This window comes from Lemur catta, chromosome 2 (assembly GCF_020740605.2).
Source record: "Lemur catta isolate mLemCat1 chromosome 2, mLemCat1.pri, whole genome shotgun sequence".
NCBI lineage: Eukaryota > Metazoa > Chordata > Mammalia > Primates > Lemuridae > Lemur > Lemur catta.
This window is the reverse complement of record NC_059129.1, coordinates 135,346,172-135,352,171: the sequence shown is the minus strand read 5'-3', so window position 1 is coordinate 135,352,171 and position 6,000 is coordinate 135,346,172. Positions and strand designations below refer to the sequence as shown.

Here is a 6,000-nt window from a genome sequence, read left to right as displayed (position 1 = left end):
CTACTGATTTGACAGCCCAAAGGCCAGCTGTTAAGATCTTTTTGGAAGCTGATGAAAAGGGAGCCGGCCAATGTGCTCCTTGCACTGCATCACGTCCTTCCTGGGACCATCAGGGGACCTCCCGGTCTTTCAGGATAGGCTCTGCTCAGAGAGGTCAACGGCGCAGTGGAAATCCTGGGCAAAAGTTAGCGGTCAGAGCAGCGCAACTCCTTCTGGCAGCGGAGGCAGCAAGTCCCCGCGCTCTGGGCCGTTTCCTTCCCACCCAGACCCTGGGAGGTGGGCCCCCTGCAAAGGCTCGCCCCGAGCGTGGGTCACAGGACGGCTTTGCCCTTGCGAAGGAAGCTGGGGGCCGTGCGTCTCCCTGCAGCAGGTAGGGGAAGCCTGCGAGCGAGCCTCCAGGCCCCCGCCGCCAGCCCTTCCGGGGACCCGCGCATCCCGGAGCCGGGCGCGGGGCGCGGGGCGCGGGGCGCGGGGCCAGGCAGGGGGTGTGGCGGGCTGGGGTGGTGCTGGGCGCCTGCCCGGAGGCTCAGCCGGCCGCTGCGACCTTCCCTTCCGACAGGAGCAGCAGCTGCGGGAGGCGGGAGAGGGGGAGGCCTAAGCCCCCGGTGTGCAGCCGGGAGGAGGAACGGCTCGCGGAGGGCGGGGAGAGCGGCGGCGCGGCGGGCGCGGGAGTGAGTGTGGGCGAACCGGCCGGGGTGAGCGCGGGCGCTGGGTCGCGGCCGCGGCCCCGAGAGGGCTGGGATCGCTGCACTCTGTCACCAGGGCGGCCGGGCTCCCTGCAGCCCTGCAGATCGCGCCCGAGCCCGGGCGACGGGGCTGGCGCACGGCCGCCGTCCCGCCGAGCCTGGGCGCAGCGAGCCGGGAGGAGGCGTTCGCTCGGCTCGCCTCACTGCTTGGAACCTGATCGCGGCCGAGAGACAAGGTAACAGGAAAGGCAGAGAGACAGAGAGAGGGAGCAGAGAGATAGGTGCACGGAGAAACAAATTGGAGAGAAATTGTAAGCAAGTTTGTGCTTGCACGCTGGGGCTCTGGGTACTTGATGGGAGGGAGGGGTGGTGGCAGTGGGTGTACGTGTGTGATACTCATGGAGAAGGAGATGAGGTTGGGAGCCTCTTTGCATCTCATACGTAGATATCCCTATTAATATCCCCCTCTCCGAGTTGTCATTTCCGCTTGGCACGTCCCTTGGGCTCCAGTGATGCAGAAGCAAAAGGTAGCCACCCTCTTATTGTGATGGTCGGTACTGGTGCTACTATCAGATGGGGGATGTAGGGCGTTGAACGAATTCTAGGAGCCTCGCTTCCTCCACCCCCCGACTATTTTAGGAAGAGCTGGGGGGGGGGGCATGGGTAGCACAGCTGATGGCTTGAAGGCTGCTGCGCGGAGGCCCGGGCGCGTCAGACTCCAGCGGCGCTGTCATGGTGCAATTGCTTCCAGGCAGAGCCTACACTAGAGGGCAAGATAACTTTCATCTCCTCTCGAGAAAGACACGTTTCAGACAGAGATTTTGCATTGCTGCCGGAGGAGTTCTGGGAAATGGTGGTTCACAAGGGGGGCAGGTGCATCGCAGAGGGCAGGAGTATAGTGCAAAATGAAGCAGCCATCAGCTTGCACAGGAAGGAAAGCTCCTGGGGAAAAGAGGCTGGGTATGCTGACTGGGACAGCAGTGTTTGGATGCTGGAAGTTCGGCCCTCTTCCATAAATAGAGTCAGGTTCAGCTCAGGGAGAAATATCAGCTGTGAAATCTTAGCATCCTGAATGTTCATTTCTGAGCTTTCTATTTGGGATGCAAAACTTGTATGTATCTGAAATTTTTCTGTGAACATTAAGAAAGTTCAAAACGAATTAATTTTTTTCTTCTTTAATGCCCATCTATTTTTGTCTTGGTCTGAGAACTGCTTTCCTAAAGGCAGCAGAAGCCACCTATGCAAGAGAAAGTACACTAATTCTCAATCAACAAAGGTTATTAATATGACCTATATCTGCATAAAATGCTGATTTAATCGTGAGTCATGAGGATTGTTCTTTGAGAGGCTTTTTATTCCCTATGATAAAAAAGATGCATAATGTGGACAAAAAGTTCCTGACATCACCAGAACAGTGTAATAGAATACATATCCAATTTTTCTTGTTGCTTCATTACTTTGTGACAGATTCAGAACAAAATGTGCCAGATCAATACTAAATATGTTTCATGTTGAAGGTAAAGAAACGTCTTCAGACTGACCCAGATAATAATATTGCTAGCCTTTGAAAAGTATTTGTTCAACTCTGACATTATATCCTCACTTTAATCTTTCTTAACAAATGATTTTTCACAAACTGGTTCCCTTCTGTCCTCATCGTCCCTGTATAAGAACTCTTTCTTTACTTGGTTTCTTCCTGCTAGCAAGTGGGGATTGGAAAAAGGTAGTTTAGCTATTGAAAATTTTCAAGAATTGCTTGATGCTGACTGGGCCTACTCTCTGGTAATTACACAGCACATACGGCATCTTGGAATTGAAAGGAGGTGTAAGCGTAACAGCATGTAAGAAGCCCATAACTAGGCAAGGCTGGTGGCATTTTCACAGCTCCAGCTCTAGCTACTGCAGCCACACCCTGTGGTCTGAATGTGACAGGCATACGGAGCCCAAACTCCTCTGCGGGGACATCTGCATTTTTCCTCCCCTTAAATGTGTACTTCCTTGTGGTCTAATCTAATAAGAATGCATGTTTGGCAAGAAGTGCAATATATATTCTAGCAAAGTATGAAAAGAAGGTTGTGGATATCTTTGAGTGTAATTTATACTCCAGGCTTACAAAAACCAAAACTGAATTATAACACAATATTTTTCATGCTGATCTGCTCTATACTTAGTCTTTTGATTATTTGTTCATATTCCTTTCTTCTAGGGAAAGGTCTATTTCTTATTGTTACCCTGTATAACTTATAATAGTGAATATTTAACAGAAATATTCACTGATAATCTGCACACATGCATTAGTAATATATTAACTCAGGGATGTCCCTCTTCTTTCTACCTTTTAGTCATCTTAGTGTTTACTAATTAGTACCATTACTAAGGGTTAGAGAAAAAATAATTAAATTTAAAATTAAACAATTATGTTAACTCACTCCAGCAAAAGGCTTGAATAAAAGAGGAGATTGAGATTTATTCATGGCTTTTTAATTTTTGTTTAATAGTGTATTCCAATATTAGTGCTATTCTTGTACATGTTTAGACATTTAATTAAGTAATATCCATATGGTCATACTACTGTGATTCTGTTTATGTGTTTCTGGTCACAGTTGTTTTTTCTGTTAGAAATGAGCTGCATCATCTCGGGTTGTTGCAGGATTTGGGATTTTCTGCTGTAATTTTCTAATACCTAAAAATTTAGTTGCATTGCTTTAAAATGTATTCTTGTGAACTAGTACTATCTCTTCTAGTGCTTTTCTTATTCTATTCCTTTTTAGTCATACAAACAAGAAATTCCATTAGTAGCCAATGTCCATTCTGCATAAAGACAGAAAAATCAAGGGGTGATATTTTACAACTGTGCTTTTCACAGGTGTTGGTGTTAAGAAAGGTATGTCATTCAGCTAGGAGAATACCTAATAGCAGATAGTCTAAATTCCATCTGCGTCCTACACAATAAATGCAGCAGACCATGTTCTGTTTGCTCCCACAGTAGCCTGAACTTCTCCATTGCAATATTCACCCCACCTTGTTGTAATATTATTTGTATCATCCTCCCTCTGGTACACAAGCTCTAAGAGGGGATTTTCTGTCTTTTTCACTGCTATTTACTCATAGTATGGTCCCTCATAAATAGTTTATCAATATATATTTGCTGTGAAATAATAAATACAGGAATCTTACCTCTCTGCTAAGTATAGTGGATTTATTTAGCTGCATTGTAATCTTAGTTCCTTCCCCTAGAAAAATTTGGAGATGGTAGAGGGACTATCAATTGGTATATAGTTCATCAGTGTCTACCTAATTCTCCCTTTCCTCCCCAATACCTAGCTTGACCACTCATTCCCCCCTCCCACAATATTCTGCATCTATTAAAACTATTTTAATAACCCTGGGAATAGTGAGCTCACTGATGTCTCTCTATCTTTCTCTGGTGTTCTGGTTCTACAGGTCATGTCCACAACCAGAACACTCCTACATAACCAGTCAGTTCAAGGATTCATGGCCTTGAACCCACAGTTGTTTTATCTGTCACTTGTGCTGCCACTGGTGTGGGAACTGAAGATCACACATTGCTCATATCACAGGTGGAGAAGCCGAGGCCAGGGGAGGGAAAATGGAAACCAATTATTTGCTGAAACCCTACTATATGCCAAACAATCTGCTGGATTATTTAAATTTTTTAAATTTAGTTTAAGTGGGATAAAATTAAACCTAATTTAACATAAATGTACCTCATTTTACAGATGAAGAAACAAGGGCTCAGAAAAGTTCATTTTTCTTAAGGACACATGGACAGTAAGAGACAAAATTAAAATTTGGCTATAGGTCTTTCTTAGTCCAAAGTCTGTGCATTTCCTGGTACCACACTCCTGATAGGTAGTTGTTGAGGACCTTCATACACAAAACCAACTCAAAACCACCCAACTAGTTGAAACAAAGTTAAGCCTAGAACTCATATCTCCTACTTCCCATTCTCCCTTTATTATCTTCTTTTTATTAATTTGAAATTTCTTATAAAATCATGATATTAAGGTACCAGTCAAAAGCAAGAAAATCATGATTTCACAATATAGGACATGTGTGATACTTGAATAATGAAAGCAACATTCTTTATCTTATGTCTGAAAAAGGAAGGATATTGCATGAACGTCTTTTGCAGTAGGGAGGAAGGGGTTTTCTGGGGGTTTTCCCATAGATGTAAATTATGAACTTGATTCAATGAAACAAAAAATATATATTAAGGGCTTAGGATGTGATCAGGGATATATTTGGTGTCAATGGATGAGATGTTAGAGTCATAAGTGTTATAGTCTATACGAGCAAAATGTTCACAGTTAGGTTTGGGTGAAATAAGACCAACAATAGTGAAGAAAACAAGCCAAATTGTACTTGTTGTGGGGATTGTTAGTGCTAGAGGAATCAAGGGAAAACAACACTGAATGTATGCTGATGTGTTTAGGAAAGGCTTCAAGTGGGATGTGGGTCCTGGGTTATGTACTTAGTTATTCTTTGGATTTGTTCAGCTCAGAGTGTTGTACACTCTGTAGAGGGGTGATCTGAAGGACAATGAAGAAATTATTACACAGAGTTGTTCCAAAGATATGGGATTATGAAGTGAAGAATATTTGGAAGTAAAACATGTGCAGCCCCTCTTCTGCTAAGTCCAATTAATGCATCACGAATCCTGAAAGTCATCAGAAACTCCGCAGACTTCCTTATTCACCCTGGAAACCCCACCTTCCGCCCATACCCCACACCTCACTCATCCCACCCTATTCCCTGTTGACAATCTCCAAGTCTTACAAATTTTGCGTCCTGAAACTTTCTTAGATTTTACCCTCCACTCACTCTGCTCCCTGTGTCTGATTTCAGTTCTCTCATCTCTCACCTGGATTCCTGAGATACCTTCCTCACTGATTGTCCTGGATCTTCTAGTCTTGTCCTTCTCGAATACACTCTTAAAAACTGTAGCTAGAATCAAATTATACCTTCTCACTTCCGCCCTAAAACCCCTCAATGGCTTCCTGTTGCCTCCCAGTGAGCCAAGACCAAGCTTCTGGGCACAGCATGCAAGGACTTCACCACCTGGCCACCTGTTTCCTGTCCAGCCTCATCTCCAGACCATCACCTGGCAGCATACCTCAGTGTCTGACTGGTGGTAGTTCCACATATGAATCACGCTATTGCTTGTGCCCACGCCTTTGCTCAGGCTATTCACTCTGGCTGGGATGCATCATTCTTATTTTGTACTTGCCTAACTCTAACTCATTTACCGAGACTCAGCTCAGGAACTAGCTCCTTCTTGGAACACTTTTCT

The 6,000-nt window shown here is 45.0% G+C and overlaps 1 protein-coding gene across 1 annotated transcript in view; it reads left to right on the top strand.

Moving 5' to 3' along the window:
- The first annotated feature begins 748 nt into the window (after positions 1–748).
- The window catches only part of SYNE1 (spectrin repeat containing nuclear envelope protein 1), a 427,753-nt gene continuing 422,501 nt past the window's right edge, over positions 749–6,000 (top strand). The window contains exon 1 of the mRNA XM_045544593.1: positions 749–922. The gene's annotated coding sequence lies outside the window, so the exon portion shown is untranslated. The remainder of the gene's footprint in view (positions 923–6,000) is intronic.